At 48.3% G+C, this 17,076-nt stretch overlaps 1 long non-coding RNA gene across 1 annotated transcript; it reads left to right on the forward strand.

The window, feature by feature from the left end:
• Positions 1–1,499: 1,499 nt before the first annotated feature.
• LOC135080481 (uncharacterized) lies at positions 1,500–4,015 on the forward strand. The gene is made up of 3 exons (XR_010259025.1): positions 1,500–1,612; positions 2,774–2,878; positions 3,912–4,015. It is a non-coding gene; the product is annotated as an uncharacterized LOC135080481 (long non-coding RNA).
• Positions 4,016–17,076: the final 13,061 nt, after the last annotated feature.

Consider the following 17,076-nt stretch of genomic DNA (forward strand, 5'->3'; position numbering starts at 1 on the left):
TGCATTACTTAGCATTTTGTCGCACTACTGGTTCTCGATCGGAACTCGAACTAAGAATTTTCAATAATAGGCACGAAGCTACGATAGCTGAACGGTGAAGGGGTCGGACTGGCCGACTCGACATTCGAGAAACGCGGCTTCTTACCCCGCCGCCGCTCGACTATAATATTGTGGTGAGCCCACTCGTGATATAAGCATATTTATTTTAGTACGAGAGGCTAACGGGACTATTAGTAATTTGTGTAATACAATTATCTATAAAAAATAGCTTTAAGTAAAGAAAAGTAGAAAAGAAAAGCATATTTATTTAAGATACGAACCAAAGTCCCAACGATTACTTCGTAGATACTGTTTGTTTTTTTATCATCTCTATTTAATGGATTATTTGTTTTAATTAACGTTTGTTATAAGAATTGATTAGGTATCATCCTCTTCAAGAGCATACAAAACTTCTCGCGATATCGAATTATTGTATTCGACTAAACTTCGAGAACGGTGGTAGGGTCAGATGCACTCACTTTTAGCAGTTGTTATTGTTTTGTGCATTTTTCTCACACGCACTAGTTTTATTCGCGGCCCAATCGTGCGCAGACGACTGTGGCGTCCTAGACAGCTGTTTCAATTTTGGTTTTATGGAGTTCTGAATTTTTGTGTGTTTTTAAACTGTGCATAATTTATTTCGAATGGTGTACCTATTTATAAAAATAGGCAAAGCTTTGCGTTCCCATAAAATTATATTGCCTTAAATGTGTGAACAATAGCATTGTGGAATATGAGGCAATAAACTCAGTGTTGTCATAATTTTACACAAGAACAATTTGTCATGAACGAATCATGCATGCCTAAATTATTCGGCTAAAGTTTCAATTAATTCTTGTTGATTAATGTGAAAGTGTCGAAGAATATAAACATGAAAAAACCTATTTACACTTATTTCTCTAAAAAGTAATTTGATTTCGTGATAAAATTTCTTTTTGTCGAATTGAAGTGTGTCAATGCACAACAATTTACACTTTCTCGTACACATTAACACTGTACACTCTAATTATAAAACACGTTATCATATTGGAACATTTATGTTTGCACAAATGAAGAAAGCAATCATGCGATATGATTTATAACTCACAGGCACTGTGCTTATGAAGAAAGCGGGGACAATCGTGGGTATCATATTAGACCAATTACGAAGTGAAGTTGAAACGGAAACGGTTTTGTTGAACGTGTTTTTTTAAGAATTGCATTGGAACGAAACAGTCGAAATTAAAATTTAGTAGTGTGAAGACACTCGTACATCAATTGCGCAGTATTTTTATTGGTAATTAATTAGATAGGCTACGGACTTAATATAAAAATTAAAGATCCATAACAATACTTAAGAATGTCGATTACTTTTCTTGAAAAAATTCAAAAGGCATTTCAAGAATTTTACAGTCAAAATTGAATTTGAAATTCAGAGCTCCAACGCGTTATTTTATGTTGCCAACATTACACGTAGGCGGAGAGCGAAGAGGCGCGAGCGGGCGAACTGCGGACACAAGCGGACCGGAAGAGGACCGAGCTGGAGGAATACGCCGCGAGGACCATTGAGGACCTGAGGACTAAGGGGATCAAGGTAAGATGGAGCTACTTGGAGATCTGAGACTTAGGCTAAGAACTCATGGCGCGATTTTCACCCGCACCCGCTACGGTTGCGGGCCCGCAGCTTCTGTAGAATGCAGATATTTATGTAAAAACTAATGCACAATTCGCGACGCGGTTTTCGCCCGCAGCGGGCGCGTTTGTAATCGAGTCCTTCGCGCGGGCGAAAACCGCCTGTTCGGCGGGCGACCATTTTGTACCAGAGTGACTTAGCATGCGGCGCGATTTTAAATCGCGCCGTGAGTTCTTAGCCTTATGTTCCAAATCAATCGAAAAGAAAGTGCTAATAATCCCCTTGATTTTTATTGTTTGAAGGAAAAAAAACTATAGTTAACAATGCTTTCGTTTACTGTGGCACATTCGACAGCATAACAAGTTAAATACTTTCTTGCTCAGCAAAAGTAGCTTTTATTTCGCATAAAATAAAGCTTATTGTGTTGTGCTATCGTTTCGTGGGTAAATAGTTTTCAAACTGACGTATGCGTGTCGTAAATTCAATCGTTCTAATTTACCGATCTCCAAGTGTCTCGTTCATTTGTTTTTTAGTAATTAATGCACGTCTAGCTTTTTCTAATTTATACTGCACGTCTACAATTTGATTTCGCTTGGATTTAGAAATTATGAGCGAATGATTTATCGCCGTACTATATCACTGAGTTCTGTGACAACGTATGCGGCGCTATGTCGCAGCGTACAACCAGAGTAAATACAAATGAGTAGGTCATCTTCATAGAAACGCCCGAGCGCGGTTTGTATGTGAGCGCGCCAATACGTATGCGGCACGCACGCACACACTGACAAAATTTAGCGTTGATTAGCGGTGAGTTGCCCCGAATTTTGGGTACAACACGCGTTAGGCCCGGATTCCACCAAGACGGAGCAGAGCGGAGCGCAGAAGTGTTTTGAATAACCAAGCAGATTTCATTATTTCCACTTCTACTCGCCACTCCGCACAGCTCCGATATACGCCGCGCCGCCGCCGCTCTCAATTTCCATAGAAAAATTTGATGACCCGTCATTTCTCCGCTCCGCTTCACCTTGGTGGTAACCGGGCTTTATGTTTGGCGAGCCTTTAGCCCTGTTGTGTATAGTCAGCGTTCAGCCGTTCTCTTTCTATCGTGGAGATGTTTCACAGAGCACGTCGCCGTCAAGCGGCACGAGCCCCGATTGTCTGCTGCAGCTGCTGCAGCAGTGCGAGCCCGCGGCCGCGCGCGCCATCCAGACCACCGTCGACCGCCACGTCAGTATACTAAGTTATTATACGCTATTAGGACCATACACTGCCCTCTATACACACTTTGGACAGGTTGTCTCATACAAATGACACCTAATTTTGTCAATTTGAAGCGCCACTACGACTGTCCCGAGAACTAATTTTGACGTACATTGTATGGAGTAACCATAGGAGTAAGCGAGAAAGAAAATCACTAATGTTAGTTCCATGGACAATCGTATCTGCCTACAGTATGACCTACAGCGCCAAAATGGTGAAACTCAAATAGGCACAAAAATATTGACAGCAGCCAGTCCAGTGTGTATATCCCAACTATATTATATTATAATATTATAAATGCGAAAGTAACTCTGTCTGTCTGTCTGTTACGCTTTCCCGCTTAAACCTCGCAATCGATTTTGATGAAATTTGGCATAGAGATAGTTTGAGTCCCGGGAAAGAACATAGGATAGTTTTTATCCCGGTTTTTGAAACAGGGACGCGCGCGATAAAGTTTTTCTGTGACAGACAAAATTCCACGCGGGCGAAGCCGCGGGCGGAAAGCTAGTGTCACCATAAATTGAGAATTCCGTCAGATTATAATCTGACGTAGTTAAATTACAATCTAACCTAACCTAACCCACTGTTAGTTTACAATCTAACGCGTTATATTATAAATTAACACTATAAACATGTATTTTTTTCTGTTTTTTTCCCTGTTAATTGTGTATGTCTTGTTAGCTGTCCTTAAATAAATAAATAAATAAATAAACAGAGTTCACAATTTCACGTTGACATATACATATCAGTGGGACCATAACAGACATGCCACTTGTAGTATCAACGATCGGCGATTTTGCGACTGTAAGAATGCAGCATCGCGACTTCACGCGTTCGACCACGGTATCGGCATCGCGCGTTTTAGCTACTGCTATCGCTGCGTCAAGCTTCCAAAAAGCGACTCCAATCACCGCGTTTGGCGTTTTTAAAGTATTTTTTCCCCCTCATGTTTTCGACTACCCTGAAATTGTACTTACCTGACATTTCCGTTTAATTACAGAAAAAAGAGCTAGAAGAGTTAGAAGAGGAGCTGGAGTGCCGCGCGTCATCAGTAGCATCGCACCGAGTCAAGGTGGAGCGACTCCAAGCTGAACTGCGCCTGCTGCACACTCAACAGCTGGGCCTGCGCCAGGCGCTCGCCGCCGACCTCAGCCCGCCGCCAGCGCCCAGCGGTAAGTCACGCCCTAGCTAGCTAAAACTTGCGCGGGCGCATGCACGTGTTTCTGTACAGTGCACAACCTAAACGGCTAAACGTAGGCACTTGAAATTTGGAAGGGACGTAGCTTAGGTACCGTAGAGGTGCACTAAGAAAGGAATTCCCGAAATTCCCAAGGGAACGGGAATTAGCGGGAAAATCCTTTTGTATGAAAAATCTAAACCGCGTAAGATGATAGATGAAGGGGGTAAAACAGGATCCACGCGTACGAAGTCGCGGGCGGCCGCTAGTATAGTATAAGCAGCGCAGTGTGGCGCAGACGCGTGAGGCTGGTGAGCGTGCATCAATAGGTGAGCTTCAGCGGGTGCCCGCACAAGTTTTAGCGTACAGTCTCACACTCTAGCAGTAGCACTGAGTCAAGGTGGAGCGCCTGCAAGCTGAACTGCGCCTGCTGCACACTCAGCAGCTGGGCCTGCGCCAGGCGCTCGCCGCCGACCTCAGCCCGCCGCCCGCGCCCAGCGGTAAGACAAGACCTAAAATAAGGCTGGTTTTGGTATCGCGCTGACCATCGGTGTATGTATGAAACGTCAGCGCCGAGCGATCAGCGTCACTCAGGAACATTTCCTTTAATGAGGGTTTTCGCGAATGAAAAATCCGCTAGATGGTAGACGTGAGGTCCAAATGCTGCATTGGTTATTTTTGACATGACATTGACAGATATGTCAGCAGTCAGACCCCACATCCACGTCCCGCCATCTAGCGGATCTTTCATTCGCGAAAACCCTCATATTAACCGTATAATCCATATAAGCATTACTCAGGCTCTAAATGTGAAAACATGTTAATGGTTATAAGTTTTCTAAAATGTTAGTCTACATAGTTTTTACACTGTATTGTTTTCCTTGTAAAATAAAAATAAATAAAATAAATATTGATCTGTCAGCGGCCAACGCCAAAAATCAGCGAGCGGTCAACGCGATTCTAAAACCTGCCTCAAAGTCGCGCGGGCGCACGCACACATGTCTGTATCGAAAAATAGTACTATAGTAGCGCAGTGTGGCGTGGACGCGTGAGATGGGTTTCCACATGCTCGGTAGGGGGCAAGTATATGCCGTAAGCGTGCACTAGTAGGTCCACGCAGCGGGTGCCCGCACAAGTTTTAGCGTACAGCCTCACTCTGAAGGTGGAACGTCTCCAGGCCGACCTCAGCCCGCCGCCCGCGCCTAGTGGTAAGTCAAGAACTACGCTAAATCTTGCGCGGGCGCATACACGCGTGTCTTTATCGACAAATAGTGCAGTGTGACATCGACATGTGAGATGGGTTTCCGCACGTTCAGTGGGGGGCAAGCGTATGCCGTGAGCATATATTACTAAAGCCTGGTCCGTGAGCACGTAGAATCCCGTCCAATGACCCCTAGCTACCCATCCTTATCGCTCGCGCGTAATTATATTTCTGTCGCGACTGTGCGACGCGCGCCCGCAGTGAGTGTGCGAGCGCGACAGCAACATAATTACGCGCGAGCGACAAGGATGGGCAGCTTGGGGTCATTGGACAAAATTCTACGTGCTTTATAGCGGACTAGGCTTAGGCTTTACAGCGGACGCACGTGGCGGGTGCCCGCCTCGGATTGTAGCACCGCGCCTGTTGTCTGGAGCTTCAGCGTTCAGTCTCACACTCTAGCAGTAGCACTGAGTCAAGTTGGAGCGATTCCAAGCTGAACTGCGCCTACTGCACACGCAGCAGCTGGGCCTGCGCCAGGCGCTCGCCGCCGACCTCAGCCCGCCACCAGCGCCCAGCGGTAAGTCGAGACCTATGATAAAACTTGCGCGGGCGCATATACGCGTCTTTATCGACAAATAGTATGAACAGTGCAGTGTGACGTGGAAGTGTGAGATGGGTTAGTTAGTTTTGCAGGGCAATCGAATACCGCACTTAGCCTCATGATTGGGCCATTGTGCGCGATTTGTGGTTTATCTTCCTACTCCAACCACCCCAGATCCCCCCAGAAGGCGAGCAGCCCGTCTAGGCTGCTACAGGCGTCCTGCAGCGACGATGGTGATCGAAGAAATTGAGCCCGTTGTTCTGCTACGCTACTGCACTCCATGAGCACGGTGCTGCGGTGTTTCCTCTGCCTCCATGCACCCCCTGCACAGTGTGAGATGGGTTTCCACACGCTCAGTGGGAGGCAAGCGAATGCTGTGAGCGTATTTACTACAGCGGACGCACGTGGCGGGTGCCCGCCTCGGATTGTAGCACCGCGCCTATTGTCTGGTGCTTCAGCGTTCAGCCTCACACTCCAGCAGTAGCACTGAGTCAAGGTGGAGCGTCTCCAAGCTGAACTGCGCCTACTGCACACTCAACAGCTGGGCCTGCGCCAGGCGCTCGCCGCCGACCTCAGCCCGCCGCCCGCGCCCAGCGGTAAGTCAAGAACTAAAATAAGTCTAGTTTTGGTATCGCGCTGACCATCGGCGTATGTATGAAACATCAACGTCGAGCGATCACACTATCAACAACATACATCATATTGATCTGTCAGCGGCCAACGCCAAAAATCAGCGAGCGGCCAACGCCGCCGACCGCCGACCTCAGCCCGCCGCCCGCGCCCAGCGGTAAGTCATAATTATGTTGTCCCAAAGTGGTGGTAGGGCAAGCTATATTTGGGACGTGTGTAAGTGCCCTGGAAAGCGCCTTTGAACTGAGTAACCTATTTATTTATCGTATCTTATCTTTATCAAGATTCGGGCGGTTGGCGTCAAACCCGAGTGGAGGTGGCTCATTTTACTCTGCTGCACTCAGGACGAGCCCAACTCGGCAAAAGATTTTCATAATGACCAATCCTATGCTGCCCGCATTCAGGTGCTTCTCGCGATCTTCACCCGATCGGTAGTCGCCAACCAAGTTTTCTACCCCAACAGCCATCAGTTATGTACTCCACTCACTGCCACTATTAAGTTTGGCAATCACCCCACGCGTACAGACACCTATGTAAATTCTGTTCTCCTACGAATCTCCTCATTTCTGATTCGAACATAGGGAAACTGTGAGCATATCACGCTCCATCGCCATGTCATGTCGAGCCAAAACTATCAAATTCCATATCATTCATTCAGCTCAGATTTCAGACTCCTTTCGTTTTACCTTCACAGAAGGAGAGTTGTCGCCGCTGGAAGGCGTAAAGCGCAGTAAATCCGAACTGGTGCTGCGACGAACGCCGCGAGAAGAAGTACTAGAGCCGCTGTCTGCCGACGAGCGCGAGGAGTTTAGAAACAAGAAGATGAGGTATGATTAGTACTAAAGTACTTTTATTTGGAACAAGTATTGTGCAATGTGGTGCAATTAAAACTATCACTAAAATAGATTAGCAATTTTAATTTGGCTTGCTTTTCAAGTCATTAACTCATTCACAGTTTTTAATTACAAGTCATATATTTATTTTTGCGGTATATTTTATTTATCAAAGAAACTCTCGTTCATTATATGCGCAAATTTTGCAATCGTTCCAAAAATATTTGTGGAGCATGTACGTGCACGAGTATGGATTAAGTCGTATCTACAAAGAATGAAACTTTGTAAAACATTTGTTCAAGACATGTATGTATCACCGGAAAATAACAAGAACCGCTTTATAAATTTCATAGGAAATTAATAAACTTCCGTAGGATTCTAAACGAGAGATATATTTTATTATTTTACATAATTATCTTGACTAGAGTCAACAAGTACATTAGTAATAATTTTTCATGAAGAGATAAATGTTAGTAAACAATTTTAAACCTTACTCCCCCAGCTTAAGCCTCAGCCTGGACCCGTTAGCGTCGCCCAACGCGATCAACTGCGAGGACACCTTCCACACGGCGTCCTGTAGCTCGCCCAAGCCCTTCCCCGAGACCTCAGATCCTGCCACGCCCACTACTGTTGATGGGTCGCTTAGTACAGAAGACACACCCGCTCCGCAGTTCAGGATTGGACCCGCGCCCGTGCCTGATGACAGCGATGACATGTCCAGCACTGAAGACTATCATAAGGTAAGGCTTTTGTTTGTGAGCGACCTTCAAACCCACTCCCCCAGCTTGAGCCTCAATATGGGCTCGCCTCGCTGGCAATGTATACTACGGGCGAGAGGTCGCTTAGTACGGAGGATACATCAGCTCCGCAGTTCAGGCTGGGACCCGCTCAAGCCCTTCCCCGAGACCTCAGACCCCGCCACGCCCACTACTGTCGATGGGTCGCTTAGCACGGAGGATACGCCCGCGCCGCAGTTCAGGATCGGACCCGCACCCGTGCCTGATGATAGCGACGATATGTCCAGCACTGAAGACTACCATAAGGTGAGCGATTTTCAACATTATTCCCCCAGCATAAGCCTCATTCTAGATTCGCCACGCCCACTACTTTTGATGGGTCGCTCAGTACGGAGGATACACCCGCTCCGCAGTTCAGGATCGGACCCGCGCCCGTGCCTGATGATAGCGACGATATGTCCAGCACTGAAGACTATCATAAGGTAAGGCTTATGTTAGTGAGCTATCTTCAACCTTACTCCCACAGCTTTAAGACTGAACTTGCTGGCGTCGCCTGCGAGGACACCTTCCACACGGCGTCCAGCAGCTCTCCCAAGCCCTTCCCCGAGACCTCAGACCCAGCCACGCCCACTACTGTCGATGGGTCGCTTAGTACGGAGGATACACCCGCGCCGCAGTTCAGGATCGGACCCGCGCCCGTGCCTGATGACAGCGATGACATGTCCAGCACTGAAGACTACCATAAGGTGAGCGATTTTCAACCTTACAGCTTAAGACTAAGCCTGGACTCGCTGGAGTCGCTCTAACATTCTTCTGACCCCGCCCACAAGTCGGCTACGTCCACCACTTTGATGGGTCACTCAGTACGGAGGATACGCCAGCGCCGCAGTTCAGGATCGGACCCGCGCCCGTGCTGATGATAGCGACGATATGTCCAGCACTGAAGACTACCATAAGGTGAGCGATTTTCAACCTTACCCCCCAGCTTTAGGACTGGAGTTGCTGGCGTCACTCAGCCTTAATTGACCCCGCCCATTATCGCCGAGGGGTCGCTTAGTACGGAGGATACGCCCGCGCCGCAGTTCAGGATCGGACCCGCACCCGTGCCTGATGATAGCGACGATATGTCCAGCACTGAAGACTACCATAAGGTGAGCGATTTTCAACATTATTCCCCCAGCATAAGCCTCATTCTAGATTCGCCACGCCCACTACTTTTGATGGGTCGCTCAGTACGGAGGATACACCCGCTCCGCAGTTCAGGATCGGACCCGCGCCCGTGCCTGATGATAGCGACGATATGTCCAGCACTGAAGACTATCATAAGGTAAGGCTTATGTTAGTGAGCTATCTTCAACCTTACTCCCACAGCTTTAAGACTGAACTTGCTGGCGTCGCCTGCGAGGACACCTTCCACACGGCGTCCAGCAGCTCTCCCAAGCCCTTCCCCGAGACCTCAGACCCAGCCACGCCCACTACTGTCGATGGGTCGCTTAGTACGGAGGATACACCCGCGCCGCAGTTCAGGATCGGACCCGCGCCCGTGCCTGATGACAGCGATGACATGTCCAGCACTGAAGACTACCATAAGGTGAGCGATTTTCAACCTTACAGCTTAAGACTAAGCCTGGACTCGCTGGAGTCGCTCTAACATTCTTCTGACCCCGCCCACAAGTCGGCTACGTCCACCACTTTGATGGGTCACTCAGTACGGAGGATACGCCAGCGCCGCAGTTCAGGATCGGACCCGCGCCCGTGCTGATGATAGCGACGATATGTCCAGCACTGAAGACTACCATAAGGTGAGCGATTTTCAACCTTACCCCCCAGCTTTAGGACTGGAGTTGCTGGCGTCACTCAGCCTTAATTGACCCCGCCCATTATCGCCGAGGGGTCGCTTAGTACGGAGGATACGCCCGCTCCGCAGTTCAGGATCGGACCCGCGCCCGTGCCTGATGATAGCGATGACATGTCCAGCACTGAAGACTACCATAAGGTGAGCGATCTTCAACCTTATTCCCCCAGCATAAGCCTTATTCTAGATTCGCCTCGCTGGCCACGCCCACTACTGTTGATGGGTCGCTCAGTACGGAAGATACGCCCGCTCCGCAGTTCAGGATCGGCCCCGCGCCCGTGCCTGATGATAGCGACGACATGTCCAGCACTGAAGACTATCATAAGGTAAGGCTTTTGTTAGTGAGCGATCTTCAACCTTACTTTCCCAGCTTAAGCCTGAGCCTGGACTCGCTGGAGTCGCTCTAACCCTCTTCTGACCCCGCCCCCAAGTCGGATACCCCACCACCGTTGATGGGTCGCTCAGTACGGAGGATACGCCCGCGCCGCATTTCAGAATCGGACCCGCGCCCGTGCCTGATGATAGCGACGACATGTCCAGCACTGAAGACTACCATAAGGTGAGCGATTTTCAACCTTAGACCCCAGCTTTAGGACTGGAGTTACTGGTGTCGCCCAGCTCTAATTGACCCTGCCCACCACCGCCAAATTGACACTTAAAGGTTTCCTTTCATTACTTCTAAAGAACTAAATACTATGTTTGATAATAACTGAAGCATTTTGTTTACAGCCTAGAATAGTAGAGGGACAGTCGTCGAGCTCAGTAGAAAGATCACCGGAAGAAAGACAGCAGAAGGCCAAATACAGAAGAAGGATTACAGGTACTCCTATATTCTTTTGATTTAATTTGTTGCGGATTCCAAGACAGTTATTCCTGACCCTGAGTCTACTTTATCACAAGTCAGGTTTTTTTGGAAAGTTGTGAGAAAAAGTTCTGGAATGAAGGCCACGTACCGACAAGCGCAGCGTGTGACGTCCACCCACAAGGTGTTTGTAGGAAGACGCATTCTAGAGATCATTGGGGGAATTTTATTTTTAGCAGTGGATGTCCTGTGGTTGAATGATGATAAGAAAGAGAAGTGGGATATAAGATTTTAAACTTTCGCGTTCCATTTCAACTAAAATAGAAAGACACGCGTCTTAACGCGACATGTATGAATGAGTTACATTATGTAATCACGGTTTGACGTTTCGGCTGCTATTCCGTGCTATGAAAGAGAAGTGGGATTTATGATTTAAAACTTTCGCGTTCCTTTACAACTAAAATAGAGAAACACGATTTTCAACGCGACATCGCGCGTCAAGCCGTCACGGACCGCCTCAAGTACATGTAACTCCTATAAAAATGTCATGTTGAGACCCGTGTTTCTCTATTATAGTGGGATTTGTCCAGATATGCTTCGGAAGACCAGTTTATGGTTAAATACACTTTATTTCTCATAAGAATACAATTCATTCACTTCGGAAGACCCGTTTAGCAGTACCAACTTCTCCGCAGGTGATTCCCTGCGCGGGCGGCGGCAGGTGACGGAGGCCGAGGCCCTGCGCGCCATGCAGCGGCTGTGCGCGCGCATCGCCAGCCAGAAGCTGCTCGTCATCTCCTCGCTCGAGAACGACTGCTCCAAGGAAGAGCTCAACCGACAGATCGCGGTAAGCCTGCTCAGTACGATGTCGTATGAATTCTGTGACCACGCAAGCAACACCGAATCAATTTTTCGTTTCAATATAAGTGACGCTCTACAACAGTGGTTCCCAAACTTATTTAGTCTACTGCCCACTTTGAGAATAAATTATTTTTAGCGCCCCCCATTTTTGTATTCAAGAGTCGAGCTCAGTCGATCTCTAAGAGTCCTCCTAGTAGATGACGCCTCCCAAGCCTCTACACAAATTCCCGATTTTTTTCTGGGTCTCTTACCGCCCCCATTTAAGCCTGCAGCGCCCACAAGGGGGCGTTATCGCCCACTTTGGGAAAGACTGCTCTACAATGTGTACGTGCTTGTGCACATTCACGTATTTCTGGTGTGTTTTGGCTTTTAAAATTGTTTGTTCAAAATGAAAAATACAGTGCAGTCGATGGCACATCAGACTTTTTACAAAATGGCACCCCCAATTAGTGAGCTGCCACACTGGCGGATTACAAGCGTTTTCAAAGCGGAGCGGCGAAATTCGCGGCTGCGCGGCGAACACGAGGCGGAAACTTTGCACATCTGCGACTTGTAGGCTGCGTCGCCGTTCCCCTTTTAAAACGCTTGTAATCAGCCAGTGTGGCAAGGCCCTCACTCAGTCTGTTCCTGTTTCAAAGTACGTAACGCTCTTAACAACTTTTTCTCAGGTCCTCCAAGAGCTCCAGAAGAAATACGTGCGTCTGGAGATGGCTTTGCAGTACTCATTCTTCGACAGCCAAAGCCAGCGGCGGCCGATGATGGTCACGCCCATCCAGGAGACACCATCCCTAACGCTGTCCGAGAGCGACATGCATGTGGCTACCGAGGCCGGCGAGGAGCCCCGCGCCAAGTAAGCACCAGACCATGACCATGACCATGACCCGGCCAGTGGCCTCATTCACGTATTTTCTTCTCCTTCTTTTTTGATGATGTTGGCAATACACGTCGAGGTCGACTTGATTTGTGCCATTTTCAAGTATTTATGTGATAGTTACAAAATGAAATCAAGTAATGATATAATGAAGGATGATAGATGATACCCCTTCCCACCCTTTGAGTCTCAGTAAAGTTGTGGTGCTTTACTGAGACCTTCTATGGACAACTTGAGAGAACCCGATGAATCACGATGCACTGTTTTGCTTCACTTGCCCACACTCATGCACGTTCTTCACGAACACTCAATGGTTAATAATCCACCATTATTACACATTTATTAATGTGTAATACATTAATAGTCGCCTAAACACGAATTTGAGGAAATAAAACAAAACCGCTAACATGACGCTTCAGATTCCCGCCAAGAAGTCTTCACGTATTTTGACAGTCAAGATCTCGCTGACGTTCAGAAGTCGTCCCATTGAAAAATAATTCTAAATCCGTATTCATCAACAGCTCTTTACAGTCCACTGCTGAACTACATATGAGCCTCCTCCACTATAGTGGAGGGTTTTGCCATAATCGCCACGCTTGGCAGGCGGGTTGGAGATCGCAGTTTAAAAGATTGATGTTTTTCAGAGAGCGCTGCTGCCCGTTCTCTGTTTGATGTGTAGTCCCTAAGTCGCCTCTTGACACCCGCGGGAAGAGTAGGGCTTGGTCACAAATGTATTCTCCTCTGCCGTCACCACACGGCTTAAATCTATTCACAAGGGTCATATTCGATAGAAGGATTACTCGAGAGGATCGCAACTCAGCGATTTGTTGTCATTGAAGTTTTGTTACGTCATCCCATTGAAAACACTTCTAAATCCGTATTCACAAGGGTCATTTTCGATAGAACGGTTACTCGATAGGATCACAACTCGGTGTTTTGTTGTCGTTGAAGTTTTGTTACGTGAATAAGGCTACAGGAGACGCCCTCCTCACGCTGTCAAACGCCCACAAGTAGGCGAAAGTCTTTTACAAGCGCAGTAAAAAAAAGGTTTGACCCTTACAGAGTGACCCTGGCACCATCTACGAAAACCTTTGCGTTTGGGAGCACATTTTGTAAAAAAAAAACTCATAAAAAACGGTCATCGTTTACGTCATAGTTTTGTTCGTAACCTCGTTGCCACGTGAAACAATCAGGCGTATCAAACGGCTGAATACGTACGTATGCTAAGAGGCTGGGCACAGTGAAAATTATAATGAGTTTGAGTGTTACTTTGGTATCAGTTAATGACAAGATTTTCTTGGCAATGTTAATAATATTATGAATCAGGCATAGGTATATCATATCACTAAATAAGTGGCTAACAGTGCACCAGCTTTTCATTTCTAACACAGCGTGGTAAACACCGGCGTAATAATGTTTTCAGCCGGCGGCAGAAACCGGCGTCGGACGACAGCGACTGCCCGCCGGACGCGCCGCCGGAGAACGGACACATTTACGACCCGCTGCTCAATAGGTTGGTGCTGGTAACCTAAGGAGGCAGTTGGCACAATTAACTTAAAACTTCACGACATCTTTTCTATAAAAAAATACCTCGAAAATCCAAGTTAGGTATTGAAACGTCAATTTCGGTCATTGGATCTTCATTTATGAGTATAGGTCGTACGACGAGAGTTGAGGCCATCAACAGAAGCAAAGATTTGTATCTGTATATGCAGCCTGACAAATTATTTCTGTTTCGCTTGCGGACATTAGCTAGAGCGAGCTAGCTAGTGTATTCGATATTAATTTGAACTTAAATGTGTAATGTGTTGTTTGTGCTCGGTATTCGAAAGTTACATATTTGTGACGTTCGCCTCAACTTTCGTTGCGCGACCTATACGATGCTTAGTCCTACACTATCACAACACTTCATCTTAATCCAGCATTACTAATGTTTAAATTACTCCCAGTTTAATGCAAATACTAGCGGCCGCCAGCGACTTCGTACGCGTGGATCCCGTTTTACCCCCTTAGGGGTGGAATTACGTAAAATCCTTTCTTCGCGGATGCCTACGTCATAACACCTATGCCTGCCAAATTTCAGCCCGATCCGTCCAGCTGTTTGGGCTGTGCGTTGATAGATCACTATGTCAGTCAGTCACCTTTGAGTTATATGTAGTTTCAGATCATTCAATACAAAGACTGTTTCTGTCTCCAGACTAAAAGAACAAGAACTAGAGGGGTCCGACAACGTGTCGACATCAAACGACGAGCTGCCGGCCAGCGGCGACAGCGACGTGTGGGACCCCTTACGCCGGGGGTCCTCTACTGAACTTCACCGGGGGTCCTCCACGGAACTGCACCCAAGACCCCGCACTGAAGACCCCCCATTACCGGTTAGTATTCTATTGAGTTTGGGTCGGGAAACCGTGGTCGCATGAGACCGCGGTAACAATTGATTAGACGTGTTGACACCACCAATCAATTGACGTACTTTTTAAAACTGTCAAAACGACGCCCCCATAGATTTTGTAAGGCGATACAAGCAAGTGACGTCACTATTTTGTCAAGTCAAACTACTTTTTTAAATTACAATGCAACCAAAAATCTTAATTTACATGCAATTTAAAATTAATTAAGTTTTTGAGACCAGAATGAAGTGTTTTTAAAAAAAGTTGTGATATCGAATTATTGGGGAATTGTGTCAAAGGTGTGTCTATTGTGTGTTCTATTGTGTTTCGATTTCCTGGTACTTGAGGGTTCGCATGATTTGGCTTCTAAATTCAGAGCGTTCTAAGTTTATGTCTTTTTGTTTCAGGATCCAACGATACAAATTGGTCTCATGCATCCGGTGGATTTCAGTAAGTTTTTTTATTTGTATTTTTGCCCGTTACCTTGCCTTCTTTTTTATTTGAGTAGTATTTACGGTGTTAAAGAAAGAGCCTAAAAGATATCTTTTAGGCTGTTTTAAAAAAACATAATATATTTTTGTAATTTGATATTGTTAATCGATTTTCATTTTCTGGATGTGATGTGTAAATATGATAAATATCCTAATTTCAAAAAACGGTTATAAATGATAAATAAAGCTTGTAAATACAGCCCTATGGGACGACATAGAGTATCAAAGTTCTCACTAAAGATAGTAACGCACGACTGTAATAACCGAAATAAAACTTGGTGTGCACGCACGCCGATTGCGTGCAGGGATTGTGCCTATTCGAATTCGCGCGCTCAAGAAATCCACGCACCCGCTAGCTGTCAGGCTCTAGTGCAGGGGTTCCCTAACTTATTTGAGACGCGTCCTCTTTCGACAGAGAAAAATAAATCCGCGTCCCCCATCCTCCAGTCCAGATTATTTATCAGTCATATCGAGCTGTCTGAAAAGTATTCTCTTTGGGAACCCCTGCTCTAGTGCAGCGGTTCCCGAATGGTGGTCCGCGGAACCCTGGGGTTCCGTGGAAAGGCCGCAAGGGTTCCGTAAAAAATATTATCCCACGTTTCGTGACCGACGTTGTTCGCTCGCACCGACTTGTTTACGCCCTTGGGAGGGGCAGGGCGTGCGGGCGGAGTAGTACGGGGGTTCCGCTAGGAAAAGTATAATCAATTAGGGTTGGCAAAAAAAAATTGGGAAACCCTGCTCTAGTGTGCCAGGGCCTTATTCATGACAACTCCCCAGGCGAGGTGATAAGCGTGGCGGGCTGGGTGACGCGCGGCGCGGGCGCGGGCACGCACCACGAGTACGAGGTGCGCGTCACGCTGCCCGACTGCCGCTGGCTGCTGCTGCGCCGCTACCGCCGCTTCCGCGACCTCTACCTGTGCGCGCGCCGCCTCTACGGGCCCAAGGTACGCAGGGGACACGCCACGAGGCACCGTACCGCAGGGGACACGGCACGAGGTGCGCGTCACGCTGCCCGACTGCCGCTGGCTGCTGCTGCGCCGCTACCGCCGCTTCCGCGACCTCTACCTGTGCGCGCGCCGCCTCTACGGGCCCAAGGTACGCAGGGGACACGCCACGAGGCACCGTACCGCAGGGGACACGGCACGAGGTGCGCGTCACGCTGCCCGACTGCCGCTGGCTGCTGCTGCGCCGCTACCGCCGCTTCCGCGACCTCTACCTGTGCGCGCGCCGCCTCTACGGGCCCAAGGTACGCAGGGGACACGCCACGAGGCACGTACCGCAGGGGACACGGCACGAGGCGCGCGTCACGCTGCCCGACTGCCGCTGGCTGCTGCTGCGCCGCTACCGCCGCTTCCGCGACCTCTACCTGTGCGCGCGCCGCCTCTACGGGCCCAAGGTACGCAGGGGACACGGCACGAGGCACCGTACCGCAGGGGACACGGCACGAGGCACCGTACCGCAGGGGACACGTTAGGAGGCACCGTACCGCAGGGGACACGGCACGAGGCGCGCGTCACGATGCCCGACTGCCGCTGGCTGCTGCTGCGCCGCTACCGCCGCTTCCGCGACCTCTACCAGTGCGCGCGCCGCCTCTACGGGCCCAAGGTACGCAGGGGACACGCCACGAGGCACCGTACCGCAGGGGACACGCCACGAGGCGCCGTACCGCAGGGGACACGGCACGAGGCACCGTACCGCAGGGGACACGGCACGAGG

Source organism: Ostrinia nubilalis, chromosome 18, assembly GCF_963855985.1.
Source record: "Ostrinia nubilalis chromosome 18, ilOstNubi1.1, whole genome shotgun sequence".
NCBI lineage: Eukaryota > Metazoa > Arthropoda > Insecta > Lepidoptera > Crambidae > Ostrinia > Ostrinia nubilalis.